This window comes from Pogoniulus pusillus, chromosome Z (genome assembly GCF_015220805.1).
Source record: "Pogoniulus pusillus isolate bPogPus1 chromosome Z, bPogPus1.pri, whole genome shotgun sequence".
In the NCBI taxonomy this organism is placed as follows: domain Eukaryota; kingdom Metazoa; phylum Chordata; class Aves; order Piciformes; family Lybiidae; genus Pogoniulus; species Pogoniulus pusillus.
Genome location: NC_087309.1, coordinates 7,318,411 through 7,345,589, shown reverse-complemented (window position 1 = coordinate 7,345,589; position 27,179 = coordinate 7,318,411).

The window sequence follows — 27,179 nt, the reverse complement described above, 5'->3', positions numbered from 1 at the left end:
GACCTACTGTTCTCCAACAGAGAAGGTCTGGTGGGAGATGTGACAGTGGGAGGCTGCCTGGGGTGTAGTGATCATGAGTTAGTGCAGTTTTCAATATGCAGGGAGATAGGGAGGCACTACAACAAAACCCACACCTTGGACTTTCGGAGGGCAAACTTCAATTTGCTCAAGAAACTTATTTGCAAAGTCCCCTGGGCAGCAGTCCTTAAAAACAAGGGGGTCCAGGATGGTTGGACCTACTTTAAACAGGAGCTCTTGAAGGCACAGGAGCTGGCAGTTCCCATGTGCCGAAAGATGAGCCGGCGGGGAAGGCGACCAGCCTGGATGAGCAAACAGCTCCTGAAGGAATTGGGGGAAAAAAAGAGGGTGTATCACCTCTGGAAGGAGGGGAAGGCTTCTCCTGACGTGTTTAAGGAGGTAGCCAGATTATGCAGGAGAAAAATTAGAGAGGCTAAGGCCCAGCTAGAACCTAGGCTGCCAACTCTGTGAAGGATAATAAAAAGCACTTTTATAAATGTATCAATGCTAAAAAGAAGGGCAAGAAGAGCCTCCACTCCTTACTGTGCCAGCAGGGGAACAGTATAACCAATGATGAAGAAAAGACTGAGGTCCTGAATGCCTTCTTCGCCTCAGTTTTCAACAGTAAGGAAGGAGGAATTCAGGGCAAGTGGCCTCTTGAACTGGGGGATGGGGTCAGGGAGCGGTGTGTTCCCCTGGAAATTCATGAGGAATTAGTTCAGGACCTGCTGAGCCACCTGGACACCCACAAGTGCATGGGACCAAATGGGATCCATCCCAGGGTGCTGAGAGAGCTGGCAGCTGAGATGGCCAAACCACTCTCCATCATTTCCCAGCAGTCCTGGCTCACCAGAGAGGTCCCAGGAGACTGGAAAATGGCCAACGTGGTCCCCATCCACAAGAAGGGTCGGATGGAGGAACCTGGGAACTACAGACCTGTCAGCCTGACCTCAGTGCCAGGGAAACTGATGGAGCAGGTTATCTTGGGGGTGATAAGAGCACACCTGAGGGATGGCAAAGGGCCCAGGTCCAGCCAGCATGGGTTTAGGAAGGGCAGATCCTGCCTCTCCAACCTGATCTCCTTCTCTGATCAGGTGTCCTGCTTGGTGGATGTGGGGAGGCCTGTGGATGTGCTCTATCTGGACTTCAGCAAGGCCTTTGACACTGTCCCCCACAGCAAACTGCTGGCTAAGCTGTCAGCCCATGGCTTGGATGGCAACACTCTGTGCTGGGTTAGGAACTGGCTGGAGGGCTGGACCCAGAGAGTGGTGGTGAATGGTGCCACATCCAGCTGGTGGCTGTCACTAGTGGTGTCCCTCAGGGATCTGTGCTGGGCTCCATCCTCTTTGACATCTTCATAGATGATCTGGATGAGGGCATGGAGTCAGTCATCATCAAGTTTGCAGATGACACCAAGCTGGGGGCAGATGTGACTGAGTTGGAGGGCAGAAGGGCTCTGCAGCGGGACCTTGACCACCTGAACAGATGGGCAGAGTTCAATGGGATGGGGTTCAATAGCTCCAAGTGCAGGGTGCTGCACTTTGGCCACAACAGCCCCATGCAGAGATACAGGCTGGGGTCGTAGTGGCTGGAGAGCAGCCAGACAGAGAGGGATCTGGGAGTGCTGATTGATACCCGCCTAAACATGAGCCAGCAGTGTGCCCAGGAGGCCAAGAGAGCCAATGGCATCCTGGCCTGCATCAGTAACAGTGTGGCCAGCAGGACACGGGGGGTTATTCTCCTCTTGTACTCAGCACTGGTCAGGCCACACCTTGAGTGCTGTGTTCACTTCTGTGCTCCTCAATTCAAGAGAGATGTTGAGGTGCTGGAACGTGTCCAGAGAAGGGCAGCATGGCTGGTGAGGGGGTTGGAGCACAGCCCTGTGAGGAGAGGCTGAGGGAGCTGGGGGTGTGCAACCTCATTGCTGTCTACAACTACTGAAGGGAGGTTGTAGCCAGGTGAGGTTGGTCTCTTTTGCTAGCCAACCAGCAACAGAACAAGGGGACACAGTCTGAAGTTTTGTTGGGGGAAGTATAGGCTGAACGTTGGGAGGAAGTTGTTGCCAGAGGTGTTACCAAATAAGCCTATGGTTAAAAGAGATAAGGAAGAAAGCTGATTTGATACATGTGGTTTGAAGTGCCAGTTTTCTTGAAAGCTGAGGTGTAATAAGACTGTTGGCTTCATAAATTACAGACTAAATTGTACTATCTAAAGAAATAAGTCTTTTTTGGCCTGAAAGGAATTGAGTTTCATTGAAACATGGATTATTGCAATTCAAACTGTTAAGATCCCTGTCTTATCAAAGTAAAATTAGCCTTGTGGAAGAGTTGAGAGCAAATTAATGGAATCACAGAATCATAGACTCAATACTGGTAGATAGTAGGCTGAAGATGAGGCAGCAGTGTGCCCAGGTGGCCAAGAGAGCCAATGGCATCCTGGCCTGCATCAGGAACAGTGTGGCCAGCAGGACAAGGGAGGTTATTCTGCCCCTGTACTCAACACTGGTCAGGCCACACCTTGAGTACTGTGTCCAGTTCTGGGCCCCTCAATTCAAGAGAGATGTTGAGGTGCTGGAATGTGTCCAGAGAAGGGCAACAAGGCTGATGAAAGGCCTGGAACACAAAACCTATGAGGAGAGGCTGAGGGATCTGGGGTTGCTTAGGCTGGAGAAGAGAAGGCTCAGGGGTGACCTCATTGCTGTCTACAACTACCTGAAGGGAGGCTGTAGCCAGGTGGGTTTGGTCTCTTCTGCCAGGCAAGCAGCAACAGAAGAAAGGGACACAGTCTCAAGTTGTGTCGGGGAAAGTATAGGTTGGATGTTAGGAGGAAGTTGTTGTCAGAGAGAGTGGTTGGCATTGGAATGGGCTGCCCCTGGAGGTGTTCAAGCAAAGCCTGGATGAGGCACTTAGTGCCATGGTCTGTTTGAGTGGATAGGGCTGGGTGCTAGGTTGGACTGGATGATCTTGGAAGCCTCTTCCAACCTGGTTGATTCCAAATGCAATGTAACGCTGCTTCATGGACTGATAAGAAAGCAGAGGGTTAAGAACTGTCTGTAAATTGAGGACATGTAATGTAAAGATAGTAGGGTGAGGATGTTTATTTTATTTTTTAAAATTTTGTTGTTAATTATGTTTGGTTAGGGTTTGGTGGTTTCTTTTTTGTTTTGGTTTTTCTGTTTCTTTTTTAAGTGCCTGTCACTTTCAGGCCTCTTGATGAGTCTATCTGTATTCTTGTAAGAGTTGAGAAAGTTTATACCATTGAATTTTGTGAAACCAGTGCTAAGTATTTTGGTGGAGGGCCCATAGGCCTGAAATTGGTTTATATATGCTTTGTCTTGCCTGGGAATGTTTTTCTGCCCACACCAGAGGTAAACACATTAAACGAACGGCTCCATAAAGTCTGGCCTGGCCAGAGCCCAGGTTGTGTACAGCTTATGGCTTACCAGATGCAAGGCCCATGCTCTCCCTGTATTTCAAGGGCCAGGCCTGTGGCCCGTGCCTATTATGATATGCTTTGGTTAACTGCCAAGCTGACTGGCTATTCTGGTGGCCAAGGGGCCATTAATCTCACCCAACATTTGATAAATAGGGGGACACAGGGAAGTCTCCTTCTCTCTCTTTGTTGTTTGAAGGTTTGTTAGATAACAATAGTTCTATTTGGTGAGGAGCCCAGAACTGGACACAGCACTCAAGGTGTGGCCTGACCAGTACTGAGTACAGGGGAAAAATAACTTCCCTTGTCCTTCTGGCCACACTGTTCCTGATGCAGGCCAGGATGCCATTGGCTCCCTTAGCCACCTGGGCACACTGCTGCCTCATCTTCAGCTACTCTCTATCAGTACCGCCAAGTCCCTTTCCTCCTGGCTGTTCTCCAGCCACTCTGTCCCCAGCCTGTAATGCTGCTTGGGGTTGTTGTGGCCGAAGTGTAGAACTCTGCACTTGGCCTTGTTAAATCTCATCCCATTGGCCTCTGCCCACTCATCCAGCCTGTCCAGATTCCTCTGCAGGGCTGTTCTACCTTCCCACAGATCAACACCTGCTCCTAGATTTGTGTGTGTAGGTTTCATTTTTTCCCCATTTCAGCTTTGTTTTGTCTTGTTTTTGGTTTTGTTTTTTTTTTCTTCTGGCCCCTGGAAAGACCTACACAGTAGATTTCTGTAGCAACAAATGTTGCACAAACCAGCAATGCAAATTTTGTAGTGTATGGCTTTTGCAAGTTATGCAATTATTAAAGTTGCTAATACAAACAGGATATAGTAGCTGCAATGCAACATTAGCATGCCTGATCAAATGAAATAACAATGAAGTGATGTGAGCATAGGTTGTCTTCCAACCTGGTTGATTCTACGATTCTATGGATTTAGAAAGCTTAGAGTATACACTTACAGGTCAACTGCAACCTAGCTGAAGAATGTGAATATTTATTTTATATATTCAAGGTGACTAGAATGTTTATGGAGGTGGTGGAGGTCTCATCACAGACTCATAGAATCAACCAGGTTGGAAGAGACCTCCAAGATCATTCAGGCCAACCTGTCACCCAGCCTTATTCAATCAACTTAGACCATGGCACTAAGTGCCTCATCCAGGCTTTTCTTGAACAGCTCCAGGGGCACTGATCCTTCCCCAGAGGTTTATAAGGCCAGGCTGGATGGGGGTCTGGGCATTCTGGTCTAGTGTGAGATTTCCCTGCCCACAGCAGGAAGGTTGGAGCTGAATAGTCTTTGAGGTCCCTTCCAACCCTGACAATCACAGAATCACAGAACTTTAGAGGTTGAAAGGGACTTCCAGAGATCATCAAGTCCTACCTCCCTGCCAGAGCAGGATCACCCAGGGTTTGCTCAGGAATGCATCCAGGTAGGTTTGGAAAGTCTCCAGAGAAGGAGGTTCCACAACCTCTCTGGACAGCCTACTCCAAGGCTCTGTCACTCTCCCTCTATAGAAGCTTCTCCTCCTGTTGAGCTGAAACTTGCTATGTTCCACTTTTTGTGATTCTGTGTCATTTTTGTAGAATATTGTCTTGTTTGTCCTTTTGTTGATGGAATGACAAGACTTTTGTCTACTATGTTAATATAATTTATTTCCATTTTTAAATTTCATTATTAACATTCAAGCATATAATAACTAACAATAATAAACTTCTTCCCAGAGGAATTGCAAAGTGGTTTCTCTAATGGTCCTTTGTGGCACAACAGTTTAGAAAATGAAGAAATAAAGTTAGCACATGTTACATGATGTAAACCCAAACCAGGTCTCCTCAGATTAATGTAAACCCTACCTGGAGTACTGTGTACAGTTCCGGAGTCCCCAACACAAGAGGGACGTGGAAATGTTTGAGAGAGTCCAGAGGAGTACCACAAGGATCATCACAGGGCTGCAGCACATCTGCTATGAGGACAGGCTACAAGAGTTGGCATCCTAAGTCTGGAGAAGGACTCAAGGAGACCTTATAGTGGCCTTCCAGTATCTGAAGGGGACCTACAGGAAGGCTGGGGAGGGACTATTGACAAAGTCTTGTAATGACAGGACAAGGGTTAATGGGTTTAAACTGGCAGAGGGGAGATTTAGACTGGATATTAGGAGGAAGTTGTTTGCAGTGAGGGTGGTGAGACACTGGCACAGGTTGTCCAGGGAGGTTGTGGCTGCTCCCTGCCTGGAGGTGTTCAAGGCCAGGTTGGATGAGGCCTTGAGCAACCTGCTCTAGTGGGAGGTGTCCATGCCTACAGCAGGGGCTTGGATCTGGATGATCCTTGAGGTCCCTTCCAACCTAGACCATTCTATGATTCTATAATTCTAAACAGCCAGCAGATTATCTTCTACAACAAACAGCTTTGTCAAAATAATGCTAATACTTTCCTTAATGCTGTTCTTGCTCTCTTCTGTTGTTTTTGGGAAATGATCAGTTCAGCTGCAGGAGCTCTAGTCTGCCTAAGCATGCTAGAAGCGTATTGTGCTGTAAAGAGCTGCATTCCCTGTTCTCAGTCACGCAAAGAAAAAAGATATAATAACAAAAAAAATTCCAGTAAGTATCTCCTTCAAGGTCAGCTGGAGTTCATCAGTGAGATTAGATATCCAGACACAATGCTAAACCTACTTAATAATGACTAAAAGCCCAGGACACTTAATGCATGAGATCTGAGGATACCAAAGCCCAAATTCCAGGTCTTCCTAAATAGTCACAACTTGAATCTAGCCCGGGAGGCATCTGGAGGTGCTTATATTCTTTTTTCCAAAGTTCTATAGGAGCTTGGTGATCTGCTTCTGTATAAGACAGAGTGGTTCAAATGTTAATGATGCCATACAGTCAAGAATCTAACTCATACCTCATAAAGAAGGTATCTTGCCCTTTCATAGAATCATAGAATCAATCAGGTTGGAAGAGACCTCCAAGATCATCCAGCCCAACCTAACACCCAACCCTAGCCAATCAACTACACCAGAGAATCATAGAATCATAGAATCAACCAGATTGGAAGAGACCTCTGAGATCATCCAGTCCAACCTAGCACCCAGCCCTAGACAGTCAACTACACCATGGCACTAAGTGCCTCATCCAGTCTTTTCTTGAACACTCCAGGGATGGTGACTCCATCACCTCCCTGGGCAGCCCATTCCAATGCCAATCATTCTATCTGGCAAGAACTTCCTCCTAACATTCAGCTTAGACCTCCTCTAGCACAGCTTGAGACTGTCCCCCCTTGTTGTGTTGTTGGTTGCCTGAATAAGAAGACCAACCCCCACCTGGCTACAACTTCCCTTTACCTCCCTCACAATCCAAAAATTGACTTTGAAGTTATAAGGGTGTGGTACCCTCTGCAGCACTCCACTGCCAGCAGTTCCTTCATTTCACATTGCCATCTGAAAGTTGCAGCATTCACTCAAAGGTTAATGAAGGGAACACAGATCTGCTGTTGAGGGTTATGAGTCAACAGGTAGGTCAGGAAGTTACTGATAGGATATAACTGGGAATTTGTATCTTCTGTAGGCTGCTTTTAAAATGGAGAGTGCTGGTTAATAGTAACTAAGCATGAGCTGTAAATTTGTGACAACATCTTTTAGCTACTAGCACATACTGCATGCTTTGAAAATGCTGGGGGGGTCTCTGTAAACACTTTTCCTCCTTCAGTGTATAACCATGAGAAATGAAGTGGTTCTCAGAAGGAGGCAGAGCAGCCACTGGCTTTCCTAGTGGAAATGTCTTGAGTACAATTTTCTCTGGAGTGCAGCAAACCTCAGAAAGATACTTAGTCAGTAAAAAAAACTCAGAAGATTTAGGAAATACTCATTGTCTGTAGAATATAATCTTAGGAAGAGTGTGGATCTTCTCAAAGCTTTTCTCTGTGAGAGGCATGGGCAGAGTGTGGGAAGAGGTAGAATCAACCCAAGGAACTCCTGTGGGAGATTCCTGCATTTTGGGCTATCAATGCAATCACAACTCTGATAAATGGCTCAAATTCTTACTTTATCTGTACCCAGAAAGACATTTACAACCAAATGTCACTACCTCAGGTCATCTTTCTACTGATTGCAATTTTCTCTAAGTTCTCAAGCGAACAGTGAGGTTTCTTGTGAGTTGTTTTTTTGAGCTATATCTGTCTTGTCAAGGTTAAAAAGCTGCGGGTAAATAAACATGCTGTTGGTATTAGACAGAACAGCTAATCTAAAGTGAAGCTGATTTATATGTTCTGAGTTGTAACAGAGTGGAAATTCTCAAAGAGATCAAGACTGTGATAGCACAACTACACTTACATAAAAATAAAGATCTTCAAGCTAATGCAAAGAATGCAAATTTTCTTGTTGCTTCATTAACAACTGACATTTCATCAAACTTCCTCAGAGCTCACCCCATCCTGAATGTAGTAGGACTCTGAAATTGCAAGCCACATGAACCTAGCTCAAGACATTTTTGACAGTTCACTGTATTTCAGTCTGATTTCGCTTACAACAGGTAAGGGGTAAAGGAAGCTCTTAAGTGTTCCCAAGGATGAGTTTAGGAAGGGCAGGTCCTGCCTCACCAACCTGATCTCCTTTTATGATCAGGTTCCCTGCCTGGTGAATGTGGGGAAGGCTGTGGATGTAGTCTGCCTGGACTGCAACAAAGCCTTTGACACTGTCTGCCACAAGAAGCTCCTGGCCAAGCTGGCAGCTCATGGCTTGGACAGATTCATTCTGTGCTGGATCAAGAACTGGCTGGATGGCAGAGCTCAGAGAGTGGTGGTGAATGGTGCCACATCCAGTTGGCAGCTGTCACTAGTGGTGTGCCCCAAGGATCAGTGCTGGGCCCAGTCCTGTTCAATATCTTTATTGATGACCTGGACAAGAGGGTTGAGTCCAGCATCAGTAAGTTTGCAGATGACACCAAGCTAGGAGCAGGTGTTGATCTGTTGGAAGGTAGGAGAGCCCTGCAGAGGGACCTGGACAGGCTGGATGGGTGGGCAGAGGCCAATGGGATGAGATTTAACAAGGAGAGCAGCCAGGAGGAAAGGGACCTGGGGGTACTGATAGATAGTAAGCTGAAGATGAGGCAGCAGTGTGCCCAGGTGGCCAAGAGAGCCAATGGCATCCTGGCCTGCAACAGGAACAGTGTGGCCAGTAGGACAAGGGAGGTTATTCTGCCCCTGCACTCAGCACTGGTCAGGCCACACCTTGAGTACTGTGTCCAGTTCTGGGCCCCTCAATTCAAGAGAGATGTTGAGGTGCTGGAACATGTCCAGAGAAGGGCAACAAAGCTGGTGAGGGGCCTGGAACACAAACCCTATGAGGAGAGTTTGAGGGAGCTGGGCCTGTTTAGCCTGGAGAAGAGGACGCTCGGGGGTGATCTTATTACTGTCTACAACTACCTGAAGGGACATTGTAGCCAGGTGGGGGGTGGCCTCTTCTCCCAGGCAACCAGCAATAGAACAAGGAGACACAGTCTCAAGTTGTGCCAGGGTAGGTCTAGGCTGGATATTAGGAAGAAGTTCTTCACAGAGAGAGTGATTTCCCATTGGAATGGGCTGCCCAGGGAGGTGGTGGAGGCACCATCCCTGGGGGTCTCCAAGAAAAGATTGGATGAGGCACTTAGTGCCATGGTCTGGTTGATTGGTTAGGGCAGGGTGATAGGTTGGACTGGATGATCTTGGAGGTCTCTTCCAACCTGGTTGATTCTATGTGGATTCTATGTGTCATGTGAAAGTAGTTGTCAAGTTTACGGATAGGTTTATGCTTTGCTGACATCAGTGGGAACTCCTCTTCAGAGCCTCTGTAGAATTTGAATAAAACTTTTATTTTCAAGTGAACATCTGCACAGAAATAACTTCAATCACATCCTTTTGTAGCAGAAGGAGAAGGAAGAATTACAGGTGAGACAGGAATACTACTTGGATGACATCTTAAAGGCAGTAGGTTAGCATCCTATAGTATGGGTAGTGTTGCTATTGGTTCCAAATCAGTTTAATTATCTTAACAATCTCTCCAAGAAACTGTGTGCATTCTCATGTGTATATATAAGTATATACATACGCAGGGCCAAGGTCAAGACCTATCTTGCCTTTAAGTTAGGCAAATGAGATCCTGGGGTGTATTAAGAAGAATGTGTGCAGCAGATCAAAGGAGATTCTCCTCCCCCTCTTGTCTGCCCTGGTGAGACCTCATCTTGAATACTGTGTTCAGTTTTGGGCTCCCCAGTTTAAGAGGGACAGGGATCTGCTGGAGAAGGTCCAGTGGAGGGCTATGAGGATGATGAGGGAACTGGAGCTCTGCCTGATGAGGAGAGGCTGAAGGCTGGTTAGTCTGGAGAAGAGAAGACTTAGAGGGGATTTAGTAAATATCTATAAATATCTGAGGGGTGTGGGACAGGACGTGGGGACAGGCTCAGCTCACTTGCTCCCTGGGATAGGACAAGACTGGATGGGGCACTTAGTGCCATGGTGTAGTTGATTGGCTAGGGCTGGGGGATAGGTTGGACTGGATGATCTGGGAGGTCTCTTCCAACCTGGTTGAATCTATGATTCTATGACAAGGAGCAATGAATATAAGTTGCAGCACAGTAGGTTCCACCTCAACATGAGGGGGAACATCTTTACTGTAAGGGTCACAGAGTACTGTAACAGGCTGCCCAGAGAGGTTGTGGAGTCTCCTTCTCTGGAGACATTCAAGGCCTGTCCAAATGCTTTCCTTTGTGACCTGGGCTAGATTGTATGGTCCTGCTCCGGCAGGGGGTTTAGACTTGGTGATCTCCTTGGATCGCTTCCAATCCCTGACATCCTGTAATAACAAATAGTAAGGTGATTCTGGTCTCTTCGTTTTCAGAACATAAAATCTTATGTTTAACAAAGAAAGCAATACAGGAATTGTACTATTACAGAGAGATGGATGGACTTGTCTCAGACAGTGGTCATAGAATTATAGCATTATAGAGTCAGCCAGGTTGGAAGAGACCTCCAAGATCATTCAGTCCAACCTATCACGCAGCCTTATCCAGTCAACTAGCCCACTCAGCCATCAGCAAATTACTTCACAGCTGCTTTTCCACTTCTACCCCTCTCTGATCAAATTGGAAGGAGAAAACCAAACAGATTCCTCCCTAGAGGGAGAACTCTCTTCAGTTCTCCCTTGCTGAAATGTGATGGCCCTCCCATGGGAGGCAGTCTTCCCTGAGCAACTTCTGCTAGCATGGATCTCTCCTGTGAAGCAAAATCATCCCAGTGAAGGACTACTCCAGTGTGAGTGTTGCTTGGAATCATGGCCTTTATGAACAATTATCCGCTCCATTGTGGGGGTTCTCTACTGGTCACATATGGTTTTCTGTTCCATCACTGATCTCTAAGGGCTGCAGGAGCTCATTTTGCCATCTTGGCATAGACTAAAGGGGAATGTTTGTTCCAGCAAGCCTCTCCTGTCCTTTCTCACTGTCCTCCCTGTTCCCACGGTTGTTTCTCTCATGTTCTATTTCTCCCCCAAAGAAAAGAACTCTCAAAACACATGAACTCACCTAACAGGTTTTTCCCCTCTTAAATGTTGTCAAAGAGGTGTTGATTGGCTCAGCCATGATGAGAAGTGAGTCTTACTTGGAGCCTGGGAAGCTTCTTGGAGTCTGGAGAGGAGAAGGTTCTAAGGTGACCTTATTGTGGCCTTACAGTATCTTAAGGGGACATACAAGAAAGCTGAGGAGGGACTCTTTGGGATGTCAGGTAGTGATAGGACTGGGGGGAATGGAATCAAGCTAGAAATGGGTAGATTCAGACTGGGTGTTAGGGAAAATGTTCTTCAGCATGAGGATGGTGAGAGCCTGGATTTTTTTTTTTTATGTGTACTATGATAGATTTCTGATTTTCATGTCAAATAAAGCATATTTAGCTGTCTGGATCACAGCTCAGGAAGTGTGGCATAGAAGAGCAGGCAGTGAGATGGATTAGGAACTGGTTACACAACAGAGTGCACAGAGTGGTGATCAGTGGTGCCAAGGAGAGCTGTAACCAGTGGAGTCCCACAGGGAGCAGCTCTGGGTCCAGTCCTGTTCAGCATCTTCATCAGTGCCATTGATGAAGGGGCAGACAGACAGAGTCCACTCAGCAAGTTTGTTGATGACACCAAACTGGGAGGCTTGGCTGAGACGCCTGAAGGCTGTGAGGCCATTCAGTGAGACTTGAACAGACTGAGAGATGGGCAGAAAGAAACCTGATGAGGTTCAACAAGGTTAAGTGCAGAGTCCTGCACCTGTCAAGGAATAATACAGTACAGGCTGGGAGGTGATCTGCTGGAGAGCAGCCCTGTGGAAAACGACCCAGAAGTGCTGGTGGACAAGAAGCTCACTATGGGGCAGCAATGTGCCCTTGTGGCCAAGAAGGCCAGTGGGATCCTGGGCTGCATTAAGAGAAGTGTGGCCAGCAGATCAAGACAGGTTGTCCTCCCCCTCTACTCTGCTCTGATTCTAGAGGCACAGGGATCTACTCAAAAGAGTCCAAGGGAAGGCTACAAAGATGCTGAAGGGGCTGGAGCACTGCCCTGTGAAGAAAGAATGAGGGACCTGGGGCTTTTTGGTCTGATGAAAAGAAGACTTAGAGGGAATCTGATCAATGTTTATAAATATCTGAGGGCTGGGGCTAGAGAGGGAGGGGACACACTAATGGGTATAAACTATAGCACAGAAAGTTCCACCTCAACATGAGGGGGAACATCTTTACTGTAAGAGTCATAGAGCACTGGAACAGGCTGCCCAGAGAGGTTGTAGAGTCTCCTTCTCTGGAGACTTTCAAGACCTGTCTGGATGAATTCCTGTGCGACCTGAGCTAGATTGTATGGTCCTGCTCTGGCAGAGGGGTTAGATCTGTTGATTTCCAGAGGTCCTTCCAACACCTAACATCACGTGAACCTGTGATGTGAAATAATATTTTCTTCAATATAATCCCAGTAAAAAACCTTCAGTATTTGAACACGTTTGAACTCATTTGCAGCAGCTTCTCTTTCTTACAAGTTAATGCATTTTGAAACAACATCATAGAAGAGAAGTTATGGAGCACTGCATGAAAGACAAGACTGTGGTTTGGCTCTTGTAATTCGTTGAGTCACCTTGGGATAATATAATTGGACTTTTGTAGGAGAAGTGCAATGATTTTGGTCCCTGAATTCATAGCATTAATATTTGTCTTACCCAACCCTAAACAAACTGAGGTTTGTGAGCCTTATGTTTTGTAAGAAAAATAAAGATGACATTGGCTCCTTCAGCTGTGGTTTAGACTCATGATTTCTGTCAGTTCCTAAAACATAAACAACTCTCCCCCCCCAGCACACACCTTGATTTTATGAAAGCAAACATACTTTATAAATTATATTTAGGTTGTATTTGTTGTGCAGAAATGCCGCAGAGAAAAGTGACATGTTTTCATTAAAACTGGAGAACATTGGCTTCGAAAAGGTTTATTTTTAACATATTCCAGCATGTGAAATTTTAATGTACAGGGGAATATGGTTCTTCTAATAATGGCCTTTTGTCATTGAGTCTAAGGTTCATCCAAGGTTCAGATGCTTCATTACTACCCAGGCAGGAAATGAGTAAGTTAGACTTCATACCAATATTGCTCTGGAAATAGTAGGAGAACTTGCTGACTGGCATCAGATCTCTGAATCATCACTTGTAATTAACACTGTTGCTATTCCAGACAGATGGAAGCATTGCAAACACTGATATTAAACATCTCATTTTTTTGCTAGATACCCAAGACTGACTAGAAGTAAGTAAAGATAAATGATCAGGTAGACAAGAGGAAAACAGAGTGGGACAGCTGGAGAGTATAGAAATTGCCATAATTTTGCAGAGGGGGATATCTCAGTGCCTACGCCTATTTGGTGGAGGGGAGAAATTAATTTGGGCTATATAATTTTATATAAAAATATAGATTTATTAAATTCAATATTCAGAACTCTTGCCACCCCCAACCACTGTATATTAATGTTCAGTTTGGTACACAGTTATGAAAACAATGTAGGATAAAATATGTACAGGATTTTATTCTTTAAAGAGCAAACATTCAAACTATGAACAGAGAGAGGAGTTTTCCCCGCAGCTTAATGACATTTGGGATCTTATGCTATTTGCCCAGCAGAGCGGGCTGAAACTCTTTCTGCTCTATGGAGATATTAAAGCTTTTACTCACAATTCTTCTTAATTAATAATCACGCCCTGGGGCTGCATCACAGCCTATGTCTAATGTCCAGACTCCAGGGGATCTCTACCCGCGGACTTGGAGGCTGGAATCTTCCTGGCTTGAAGGGAGAGGATAAATCTTCTCAGCTTCTGGGGAAATAGGTTTTCTCTAACCTTTGTTCTCCTGGCAAGGGATGATCTCTGCCTTGGTGCTGCTGGCTCCTTTGGATGCTGTGTCCAGGACTTCTCAAGCTGGCATGATTTCAGGAGAATGGTGCTGTCTCTGGTATGGTTGTTCACGGCTTCAGGCCATGTGTGCAGACAACCCAGAGTCTGTTTCCTGATTATCTCAGTAGCAGTGGCTTTTACCAGGCAATGGTAGGCAGTGAGCATGCAAAGTGTGCTCAGCTGCTGGGAGTCTGAGCTCCGTAGGTAAATGCAATACAGAATCTGGTCCTGGTAGCAATAGCATGCAGATATGCTCAGCTGGCTTAGGAGGCCATAGGGTCCTTTTATATATATATATATATATATATATGCAGGCTTAAATGAGCTCTACATCTAAGGTACGCTGCCCGGTGAGCTGCGAATGAGTAAGAGCATGAGGGTCTGAGCCTCTGAGCATCAGAGCTATGCAATGGCATCCAAGTGTGGGGATCTGAGCGGCTGAGCTATGCAGGTGAGTCAGAGCTGAGCACCATTGTTTACCTGTGCACCCCTATTGATTGACTGTGGGCCAAGATTAATGGCCTCTTTGGCCACTAGAATGACCAATCAGGTTGGCAGTCAGCCAAACCTTACCATAGTAGGCAGAAGGCTCTTGCCTGGACTATTCTCAAATACGGGGATCACATGGGCTTACCCTAGGGAGACACGAGCCGGGTGTGTGTGGCTTACACAACTTGTTTACAACCAGGGGTCCTGGCAGAAAGTCATGTCCAGGCATGTATAGGCGTAAATAAGCCTGCTTTTGGGCCTATAGGCCCTACACGACACATAATAACCATGCCATTATAATGTTATTTATTTATTAATTAATGCACAGCAGGTCTTTGCTATCTGATTAGAACTGCGGAATGAGCTGGATGTTAGGAGGAAGTTGTTGGCAGAGAGAGTGATCTGCCATTGGAATGGGCTGCCCAGGGAGGTAGTGGAGTCACCATCCCTGGAGGTCTTCAAGCAAAGCCTGGATGAGGCACTTAGTGCCATGGTCTAGTTGACTAGTTAGGGCTGGGTGCTAGGTTGGAGTGGATGATCTTGGAGGTCTCTTCCAACCTGGTTGATTCTATGATCTCTGTGTGTCTCAGCATGAATATTCCTATGTTTTCCTCTTCGAATTTTACAGCTTCAGTACCACCTGCCTAAATACTCTGAATACAAATAAGACTTCTCTAATGAAACTCCACCTTCACTTTTTTGCTAAGTTTAGCCAAGATCATTTTCTAGACCCTGGTCCTAGAACAGTTAGATCAGAGGGTGAAGCATACATCTCAGGGAACAGGTAGCAAGCAAGAGATGTACAGCAGACATAACTTCACAGGACAAAAAACTGTTTGTCTGAGCTGTTTTCTTCCTTGTCCTATAGAAAACATCATCTGATTTACAGTACTAAAGAGGTTGAGGGATCTGGGGTTGTTTTGCCTGGAGGAGGGTCAGGGCAGACCTCATTGCTGCCTACAACTACTTGAAAGGAGGTTGTAGCCAGGTGATGGTTGGTCTCTTCTCCCAGGCAACCAGGAACAGAAGGGGACACAGTCTCAAGTTGTGCTGAGGGAAGTATAGGCTGGGTGTTAGGAGGAAGTTGTTGGCAGAGAGAGTGATTGGCATTGGAATGGGCTGCCCAGGGAGGTAGTGGAGTCACCATCCCTGGAGGTCTTCAAGCAAAGCCTGGATGAGGCACTTAGTGCCATGGTCTAGTTGACTAGTTAGGGCTGGGTGCTAGGTTGGAGTGGATGATCTTGGAGGTCTCTTCCAACCTGGTTGATTCTATGATCTCTGTGTGTCTCAGCATGAATATTCCTATGTTTTCCTCTTCGAATTTTACAGCTTCAGTACCACCTGCCTAAATACTCTGAATACAAATAAGACTTCTCTAATGAAACTCCACCTTCACTTTTTTGCTAAGTTTAGCCAAGATCATTTTCTAGACCCTGGTCCTAGAACAGTTAGATCAGAGGGTGAAGCATACATCTCAGGGAACAGGTAGCAAGCAAGAGATGTACAGCAGACATAACTTCACAGGACAAAAAACTGTTTGTCTGAGCTGTTTTCTTCCTTGTCCTATAGAAAACATCATCTGATTTACAGTACTAAAGAGGTTGAGGGATCTGGGGTTGTTTTGCCTGGAGGAGGGTCAGGGCAGACCTCATTGCTGCCTACAACTACTTGAAAGGAGGTTGTAGCCAGGTGATGGTTGGTCTCTTCTCCCAGGCAACCAGGAACAGAAGGGGACACAGTCTCAAGTTGTGCTGAGGGAAGTATAGGCTGGGTGTTAGGAGGAAGTTGTTGGCAGAGAGAGTGATTGGCATTGGAATGGGCTGCCCAGGGAGGTGGTGGGGTTGCCATCCCTGGAGGTGTTGAAGCAAAGCCTGGATGAGGCACTTAGTGACATGGTCCACATGACTGGATAGGGCTGGATGATAGGTTGGACTGGATGATCTTGGAGGTCTCTTCCAACCTGGTTGATTCTATGATTCTATGATTCTATGAACAGGGTTAGTTTCCTATCTCTTTGAATATTAGATTTTGATCTGTAGAATTAGGCAGAAGAGTTGTAGACCATACACATAAAAGATGAGGAATATGACTTTGGAAATTGTGACACACGAGACAATCTTGACCTTTGAGTGACTAATTCATCTGAAAGTGACCTCCCTGTGACAAGCTGTGAGCAAATGGAAAAAATATGATCCTGAAAAGTGCGAACGGGAATCTCAACTGTTATATATATCCCTTCTGTATTTGGCAGAGGCAGCACATACTTTGTGAATGTTGTGTCCAGCTTTAGCATCCATCTAAAGAGGCAATCAATCAACAGAGAGAAGCCACCACAATAATTATGAAATTGAAAAACACATTCCCTATGAAAATGCTGAGGAAGCTCTGCCCTTATCTTCTAAAAATGGTTCAATAACAAATAATTGAATAGAATATATGATTAAATATTTGATTCCAGAACATAAATTTGGTGATACAGGACTCTTCAATCTACTAGACACAATATCCAAGAGCTGCAAATTGTATCATGACATTTACAAAGCTAAAAAAACTCAAGAAGGTTAAGTAATCATTGGAAGAACTTGCTTATGGTGTTGGCAGATCTTTGGCAGTCATGATTAGATGTCGCTTCTATGGGAAAAAAAAAACCACTACAGATTTAAAAATTAGATTAAATTTGAGATGCATACTGTGCAAGAGATCAGATTTAAACAGTGCTTTTTCTAGATTTGTTTTTCTACATTTTTTATATATCATAGAAGAAAAATCTATATAATCACTTGTACTGTGTAGATCTCTAAATCAGGCTTAAGTTGCCCATGTGATCAGAGGGCTAGGGTGGGTGCTAGGTTGGACTGGATGATGTTGGAAGTCTCTTTCAACCTGGTTGATACTATCACATGATTCTATCTTCTGTGATTCTATGATTTGGGACTGTTCAGTCTGGAGAGGAGAAGGCTCCGAGTTGACCTTATTGTGGCCTTTCAGTATCCTAAGCGAGGGGGCTACAAGAGAGCTGGGGAGGAACTTTTTAGGCCGTCAGGTAGTGATAGGACTGGGGGGAATGGAATAAAGCTAGAAATGGGTAGATTCAGATTGGATGTTAGGAAGAAGTTGTTCAGCATGAGGGTGGTGAGACTCTGGAATGGGTTGCTCAGGGAGGTTGTAAAAGCCTCATCCCTGGAGGCGTTTAAGGTCAGGCTGGATGAGGCTCTAGACAGCCTGCTCTAGTGTGAGGTGTCCCTGTCTGTGGCAGGGGGATTGGAAGTAGATGGCTCTTGTGGTCCCTTCCAACCCTGACTGACATAGAGAGAGTGATTGGCATTGGAATGGGCTGCCCAGGGAGGTGGTGGAGGTGCCATCTCTGGAGGTGTTGAAGAAAAGCCTGGATGAGGCACTTAGTGCCATGGTCTAGTTGATTGGACTGGGCTGAGAAATAGGTTGGACTGGATGACCTTGGGAATCTCTTCCAACCTGGTTGATTCTATGATTTTGGGACTCTGATTCTGTGATTCTGTTATGTACAGACTATGCCTTTAAGTATAAAATTGTGTTTCCACAGACTTTTCTTTCCAAAAGTTGATCCCACAAAAAATGTAATTTCCCATACACTTAGAACTAGATAACCCTTCAGGGAAGTTGAATAGTGTCCTGGAGTCCTGTATACCCCTAAATTCCTCTCCTTCTGTGGCTTCCCCCCACCCCCACCTTGCCCTGCAGATGTGAAGGAGGTGAGCCAGGGGCCCTTCCGCCATGAGGGCTGCCCGTGCAGTGCCCGCGCTGGAATCAGGCTGGGATTGGCTGTGCACTTCGCACCTAGGTGTGGTAACTCTGCTCTTTGTCTAGGGAGGGTATAAATATTGGGGGACTTCCAGCTCTTGGAGTTCCTGCCTTGGATTCATTCCCACCTTGAATTTGTTCCCGCCTTGGAGTTCATTCTTGCCTGAGTGTTCATGCCTGCCTGAGACTTCTCCCCCCTCTTGCCTGGCCTGGATACAGAAAAAGCCCTGTGCTCCAAAGGACTGCTTCACCCATTAACGTTCTTTGTGCAAAGCTTAACGACTCTTAATGACTCTTCTATGGCATCAGAAGAGAGCGAGGGACAGCCCGCGGGACCAAGTCAGCCTGACCGTAAGTTATTTTGGCTCAGCTTTATTATTAAGTGGGAAATGCTATTCATTAATAGCTAAAGCCTTTTCCAACTTCTGACTTCCAAAATAGTCAGATTATCTATGGCGTCCTGTAGACATTCTCAAGGAACTGAAACTGGTAATTAAAACTAAATTAATTTCTGTATATAGTTTTGGGGGCAGGCTTTTGGGAAAATGAAATAACTATTTTTGTATAAAATTCCTGACTTGGCCACGTTAATTCCCTGCCTCCACAACAAATAGTCAGTAGATGTGGTTTTGTATGTTGATCATTATGATCAGGTGGCCAAGAGAGCAAATGGCATCCTGGCCTGCATCAGGAACAGTGTGGCCAGTAGGATGAGGGAGGTTATTCTTGCCCTGTACTCAGCACTGGTCAGGCCACACCTTGAGTGCTGTGTCCAGTTCTGGGCCCCTCAATTCAAGAGAGATGTTGAGGTGCTGGAACATGTCCAGAGAAGGGCAACAAAGCTGGTGAGAGGCCTGGAACACAAACCCTATGAGGAGAGGCTGAGGGAGCTGGGGTTGTTTAGCCTGGAGAAGAGGAGGCTGAGGACAGACCTCATTTCTGTCTACAACTACCTGACGGGAGGTCCTAGCCAGGTGGGGGTTGGTCTCTTCTCCCAGACAACCAGCAACAGATCAGGGAGACACAGTCTCAAGTTGTGCTGGAGGAAGTATAGGCTGGGTGTTAGGAGGAAGTTGTTGGCAAAGAGAGTGATTGGCATTTTTAGTGACTACATAAGCAAAAAAATGCACGTTTCTCCTCAGCATTAGGAGAAACTTCTTTACAGTGAGTGGTGGAGCACTGGAACAGGGTGTCCAGAGAACAGACTTTCCAAACCCACCTGGATATATTCCTGTGTGAACTAACTTAGGTGATCCTGCCTTGGCAGGGAGGTTGGACTCAGTGGTCTCTGGAGGTCCCTTCCAATCCCTGAAGTTCTGTGATTCTGTCGTTCTGTAAAACATGTTACAGTAATTATTTACAAAGCAGGCCCAAATCCAACCACTCTGACAAAGCAGGGTAGTTTGCACAGGAATGTACCCATGTGAGCTTGGAAAGTCTCCAGAGAAAGAGACTCCACAACATCTCTGGGCAGCCTGTTCTCTTGCTCCATCACCGACACCGTAAAGAAGTTTCTCCTCATGTTGAGTTTGTAGCTGTTGCTCCTTGTTTTATTGCTCCTGACCAGTGAAAAGAGATTTGCCCCAGCCACTTGACACCCACCCCTCAGATATTTGTACACACTGATCGGATCTCCCCTCAATCTTCTCCAGGCTAAGCAGCCACAGGGCTCTCAGTCTCTGTTAATAGGGAAGCTGCTCAAGTCTCCCAGTAATCTTCTTGGCTCTCTCATGGACTCTTTCTAGAAACTCCTTGTCTCTCCTGAACTGGAAAGCACCAAAACTGGACACAGTATTGCAAATGTGGGCTCACTAGGGCAGAGTAGAAGGGGAGAAGAACCTCCCTAGACCTGCTGGACACACTTTTCTTGATGCTTAAACCACTCAGGAAGGCAAATCAGACAGTATAGGACAGGCACAATGAGTGAAGAGAAATCAAGATACCTATTAATAATCTGACAGTTACATCATTAAAGCAGAAAGCCATATCCAAACTGACAGGGAGGAAGTAGGTGTAGCAGCAAAGTTCTCACAGTACCCAAGAAAGATCAGGAAGGCAAAAGGAGAGCTCACACACACATACTGAAGAACAGAGATAAGTTTTCAACCCCCCTGAAAAAAAGAGATGTTTGGCTGCAGCGGGGTGACATTTACTATGGTCCTTGAGTGGAAACCATTCAGTGCTGCAGAAGCCAAGACAAGGTGAAATAATTGACATGTGAATTCAAAGAATTGATTAAAGTGTTTCTCAACATACTCCATGTCACTGAATGACTCTCCACAAAGGTTAAGTAGATTTTGGAGTTGCTTGTTGTTTGGTTTCTTTGGCAAGTTATGTTTGCAGAATTTGGTGATGATTTTATTTCCCCTGAAGTGGGGATGGTAGGATTGAGTGGACCTCCAAGCAAGTATGTGGATTACACCAAGCTGAGTGGCCTCATTAATGCACTGGAGGGAAGGGATCCATCCAGAGGGACTTGGACAGGCTTGAGAGGCAGGACCAAGCTCAGCCTCATGAAGGTCAACAAGGTCAAGTGCAAGGTCCTACACCTGGGTTGGGGCAATCCCAGGCACAAATATAGGCTGGGCAAGGAATGGTTTGATAGCAGACTTGAGAGGAAGCACTTAGGGGTGTTAGTTGGTGAGCCAGCAATGGGCACTTTGCAGTTTAACAGGGTTTAACCCTGGGCTGCATCAAAAGAGGTGTGGTCAGAAGGATGAGTAAGGTGATTCTTCCCTTCTACTCTGCTCTTCTGAGTACTGGGTCCAATTCTGCTGCCTTCAATAAAGGAAGGTCATCACACTGCTGGAGTGGGCCCAGAGAAAGGCCACAAAGACAATCAGAAGACTGAGAAACTTAGCCAATGAGGACAGGCTGCAAGAGTTGGAGCTGTTCAGCCAGGAGAAAGCAAAGCTCTTGGGTGGACTTTCTAACAGCCTTCCAGCATCTGATAGGGGTCTACAAGAAAACCAGGAATGGACTTTTTACAAGAGCTTGTTGTAACAGGATGAAAAGCTTGAGAAGAAGAGATTTAGACTGGACATTAGGAAGAAATTCTTTATAGTGAGGGTAGCGAGACACTGGAACAGGCTGCCCAAGAGGGTTGTAGATGCTCCCTCCCTGGAGGTGTTGGAGGCTAGACTGGAAAAGGCCTTGAGTGGCATGGCTTAGTGGAAGGTGTCCCTATCCAAAGCACAGGGGTTGGAACTAGATGATCTCCAAGGCTCCTTCCAACCTACACCATTGTATGCATCTATGGAATCTCTACTTTTTGTTTGAAGATTTTTGCACATGAGACCCAAGATTTTAGGAAAAGTAGTCTGATTGTAAGAATAATATTTTGTTGCATGGGATGGGAAGGTGTGGTAAAGCTTGCCTTTGTGGGCTGAGACAAGGAAAAGCTGCTTCTCATTGGAAAAATTGCTGTGATTGAATTGAAATTCTTGAAGTATCATCAAAAGACAGAGAGGAGCCAAACAAGAAGAACCCACTTGATTTATAGATACTGATTATAGAATGACCTTACAGGTGTTATCCAAACCAATAACCACATAATTCTCTAGAGACAAGTCCTCATAAGTCAGTGTGGCTAATATCTTAGGGTCACAAAGAATGAATCTACAATACTGCAAAGCAGCTATGTTGGAACTTCTGCTTCAAATGCCAGAAAAACAGACTTTTAGAAGAGTACTTATATCACAGAATCAATGAGGTTGGAAAAGACCTTCGAGATCAAGTCCATGATTATTTGATTACCTAATCAGATAATAATGGGACCAAATAACATATCAAGTCTGTTTTAGACACCTCCAGGGATGATGACTCCACCACCTCCTTGAGCAGCCCATTCCAATGTCAATCACTCTGCCAACAACTTCCTCCTAACATCCAGCCTAAACCTGCCCTGGCACAGCTGATGCTGCTTGCCTGGGAGAAGAGACCAACCTCATCTTGCTAGAACCTCCCTTCAGGTAGTTATAGACAGCAATGAGGTCACCCCTGAGCCTCCTGCAGGCTAAACATCCCCAGCTCCCTCAGCCTCTCCTCACAGGGCTGTGCTCCAGGCCCCTCATCAGCCTTGCTGTCTTTCTCTGAACACCTTCAAGTACCTCAACATCTTTCTTAAATATTTCTTGGATGGGGGGCCCCAGAACTGGACACAGTACTCAAGGTGTGGCCTGACCAGTGCTGTGTCCAGGGACAGAAGAACTTCCCTGGTCCTGCTGGCCACACTATTCCTGATGCAGGCCAGGATGCCATTGGTCATCTTGGCCACCTGGGCACACTGCTGGCTCATTTTCAGCTGTTAACCATCACCCCCTCATTACTCTCTGCCTAGCTGTCTCCAACCACCCTGACTCCAGCCTGTAGCACTGCTTGGGGTTGTTGTGTTTGCATTATTTATTAAGTTGCTGGCTAAATAGTGGTATGTAGAAGAAGGCCTAGGCTAGAACCTAACCTCTTCTTTACATCACAAACTGCATCTGCAAAAAGCATCTCTTCTCACAAAATAGCCAACGGGAAGTCTTTGTGGCTATGTTTGGGTAAGAGATGTCCTTGTTTTTCCCATGACTCTGTTACCCTTCACGATTCCATCTCCTCCCTGGCATCATTAATGACTGGGTTCAGGCTTGCCTTGCTTTTCCTGGACTATTTTCAAGAAGCAATTTTGTTTTATATTATTCCTTCCTGACCTATTTCTTCTGCCTTGTAAACTCTTCTGTAAGTTTAGTTAACCTTGCCTGGGGCTAATGATTCTTGTTTTTAAAGATGGGCATGATGAATCTGTGGTTTTCCTAGGCTGCTGCTGATTTATTCAAAACACAAGATAGTGGGGTTTTAAAGGAGTTTCTGGGTTTTTTAGAAGGTTATAAATGCTGAGTCATCGCAAGCACCTGAAATCCAAGTGCATATATGTGACTTTCAGAAAGCATTTCTGAATGTCTCTACCATGAATTACTTTAGAATCATAGAATGGTTTAGGTTTAGGACCTCAAAGATCATCCAGTTCCAACCCACTGCCATAGGCAGGGACATCTCCTAGTAGAACAGGACGCTCAAGGCCTCATCCAAACTGGCCTTGAACACCTCTGGTAAGGGAGCAGCCACAACCTCCCTGGGCAGCCTGTGCCAGTGTCTCACCACCCTCACTGCAAACAACTTCTCCCTGACATCCAGTTTAGATCTCCCCTCTTCCTGGTTAATCCCATAACCTCATGTTCTGTCATTACAAGACCTTGTAAATAGAATCATGGAACCATAGAATCAACCAGGTTGGAAGAGACCTCCAAGATCATCCAGTCCAACTGAGCACCCAGCCCTAGCCACTCAACTGACCATGGCACTAAGTGACTCATCCAGGCTTTTCTTCAACACCTCCAGGGATGACGACTCCACCACCTCCCTGCACAGCCAATTCCAATGCTAATCACTCTCTCTGACAACAACTTCCTCATAACATCCAGCCTAGACCTACCCCGGCACAACTGGGGACTGTTTCCCCTTGCTCTATTGCTGGCTGCCTGGCAGAAGAGGCCACCTCCCACCTGGCTACAACCTCCCTTCAGGTAGTTGTAGACAGTAATAAGATCACCCCCGAGCGTCCTCTTCTCCAGGCTGCACATCCCCAGCTCCCTCAACCTCTCCTCATGGGGTTTATGCTCCTCACAGGGTTTGTGTTCCAGGGCTTTCACCAGCTTTGTTGCCCTTCTCTGGACACCTTCCAGAACCTCAACATCTCTCTGAATTGAGGAGCCCAGAACTGGACATAGGACTCAAGGTGTGGCCTGACCAGTGCTGAGTACAGGGGAGAATAACCTCCCTTGTCCTACTGGCCACACTGTTCCTGTTGCAGGCCAGGATGCCATTGGCTCTCTTGGCCACCTGGGCACACTGCTGCCTCATCTTCAGCCTACTATCTACCAGCACTCCCAGTTCCCTTTCTTCCTGGCTGCTCTCCAGCCACTCAGTCCCCAGCCTGTTGTGCTGCTTGGGGTTGTTGTGGCCAAAGTGCAGAACCCTGCACTTGGCCTTGTTCAGTCTCATCCCATTGGCCCCTGCCCACCCATCCAGCCTGTCCAGGTCCCTCTGCAGGGCTCTCCTACCTTCCACTAGATCAACACCTGTTCCTAGCTTGGTGTCATCTGCAAACTGACTGATGCTGGACTCAATCCCCTTGTCCAGATCATCAATAAAGATATTGAATAGGACTGGGCCTAGCACTGATCTCTGGGGAACACCACTAGTGACAGCTGCCAACTGGATGTGGCACCATTCACCACCACTCTCTGGGCTCTGCCATTCGGCCAGTTCCTGACCCAGCACAGATTGAATCTGTCCAAACCATGAGCTGCCAGCTTGTCTAGGAGCTTCTTGTGGCAGACGGTGTCAAAGGCTTTGCTGAAGTCCAGGTAGACTACATCCACAGCCTGCCCCACATTAGTCTCTCCTCAGCCCTCCTGTAGGGCCCCTTCAATGAGCTGATAAAAATCCCCAAATCAAACAAACAAAAAAACATCAAACCAAACAAAACAAGAGATCATTACCATCATCTTAACCACTTTCCCTAAAGAAGCAAGCACACACAGCACCCAAATGCTTGCTTCATGTGTCTGGATGTGTTGAGACGTTTATGGTTATGAAAGATATCAGTGTACTGAATAATCATGGAAACACATGGGCCAGGCCTATGCAGGCAATCTTCTCAGAGGCTGATAGATCACATTTCTGTTTCCCAATTTAGAAACAAAATGTGATTAGAATTTAGGTGGGGCTAGGAGTGGCAGCGTGCCATATAATTGAGAGAGAATCACAGAATTAAATGGGTTGGAAAAGCCCTCCAGGATCATTGAGTCCAATCTATCACCTAAATCCACCAAGTGACTCATCCACCATCCTCATAAACACCTCCAGAAATAGGGACTCCACCACCTCCCCAGGCAGCCCATTCAAATGCAAATCACTCTCCATGTGAAGAACTTCCTCCTAACATCCAGCACAGACCTGCCCTGGCACAGCCTGAGGCTGTATCCTCTTGTTGCTGGTTGCCTGGGAGAAGAGGCCAACTCCACCTGGCTACAGCCTCCTTTCAGATAGCTGTAGAGAGCAATGAGGTCACCCCTGAGCCTCCTCTTCTCCAGGCTAAACACCACCAGCTCCCTCAGCCTCTCCTTACAGGGTTGTGTTCCAGGCCCATCACCAGCCTTGCTGCCCTTCTCTGAGCGCATTCAAGCATCTCACCATCTTTCTTCAATGGAGGGGCCCAGAACTGGACACAATACTCAAGGTGTGGCCTGGCCAGTGCTGAATACAAAGCAGTCCCTGGTCCTGCTGGCTACACTATTCCTGATCCTGGTCAGGATGTCATTTGCCTTCTTGGCCACCTGAGCACACTACTGGCTCATGCTCACAATCATACTGTCCATAGCACTTTTCCTTTTGCAACCCAAACACTTGAATCTCCACTGTGTCAGGCACGCAGGAAATGTTACTTCTCCCATATGGCTCTCTTGGAATGATGTTGCTTCCAGCCTTACCTTGTGGTAACATGCACCATCATGAGCACTAGTTTCCTTCTCATTGCCTGTGCTTGAGCTGAGTGTGCAGGTCTCTGGATATTCTTCTCACTTTCAGGTGAACAATGAAGCAGTATGGGAAGCTCAGCAGTTGTAGAATACATGCATTATTATAGGAGAGGCAAATGTTGCAGGTGTGCTCCCATTTGTATGTAGCAAGTGATATCATGTATAAATGTACATATCTCCATTTATATATCATAAACTCACAGAACCACAGAATGTCAGGGTTTGGAAAAGACCTCCATAGGTCATTGAGGCCAACCCTGCCTCACAAAGCAGGACAGCTTAGGATAATCACACAGGAATACACCCAGATGAATTTAGAGGATTTTCCAGAGAAGGAAACTCCCCAACCTCTCTAAGCAGTCTGCTCCAGTGCTCCATCATCCTCGCAGAAAGAATGGTTTTCTCGTGCTGAGATGGTATTTCCTGTGGCTGAATTTATGTCCATTGCCCCTCATCCTGTCACTGGGTGTCACTGAAAAGAGACTGGCTCCACCCTCCCAACAGCCACTCTTCAGATGCTTGTGGACACTGATACGACCCCCTCTCAGTCCTCTCTTCACAGGGATAAAACCCAGGCCTTTCCTCATATAAGAGATGCTCCAGTCCCTTAAGCATCCATGTGGATCTCCAATGAACTCTCTTCAGTAGTTTCTTGACCCTTCTTGAACTGTGGAGCCCACTACTATACACAATATTGCAGATGTGGTCTAACTAGGTGTCTTGGTTCTAATCTAAATTCCCAGAGACTCAAATATATTTGGTAGAACCAAATAACAATTTATAGAGTGCCCTTCTCCCTTTTTCCCAAAGGGAAGGAATTAGATGTAGAGAGAGCAAACAAACCCAAATAAATAAATCTCACTCTGATTTGAAAGTTAAAAGAGGAAAAGTTTAACAATAAATTAGAAAGGTGTCTGAGGTAGGGAAGTTACAAAGATATAGGGAAAGGAAAAACAAATATAAAATGTGTATAAACAACCAGATTTTGATGGTAAGGGGTTTGTCCACCTCGTGGGTGATGGCCACGTGGTGAAACAAAGAGAAGCAGGAACAGGATAGTGATGCTGGTAAGCAGGGAGGCATGGAGTGAAGAGAGAGAACAGGAAGTCTCTCTGCTTTTATAGACCTTTAGACAGGTAGGGGGAGTGACCTAACCATGAATGACCTGGTGGTGTTCAGACCTGCCCCTGAGGAAGGATCAAGACCACCTAGGGTCAGGTTCAAGGTAACTCCCCCTGGGAGGGTTAACCCTGTACACTAGGGCCAAGTAGAAGGGGGTTAGAATCTCCCTTGACCTGATAGACACACTCTTCTTAATGCGTTGAAGTATACTATTGGCCTTCTTGGCCCCCAGGGCACACTGTTGTCCCATTGATAACAAGATCTCCAAAAGCCTCCTCTGCAGAGATACTCTTCAGCAGGTCAACCCCTAACCTGTACTGGTGCTTGGTGTTATCC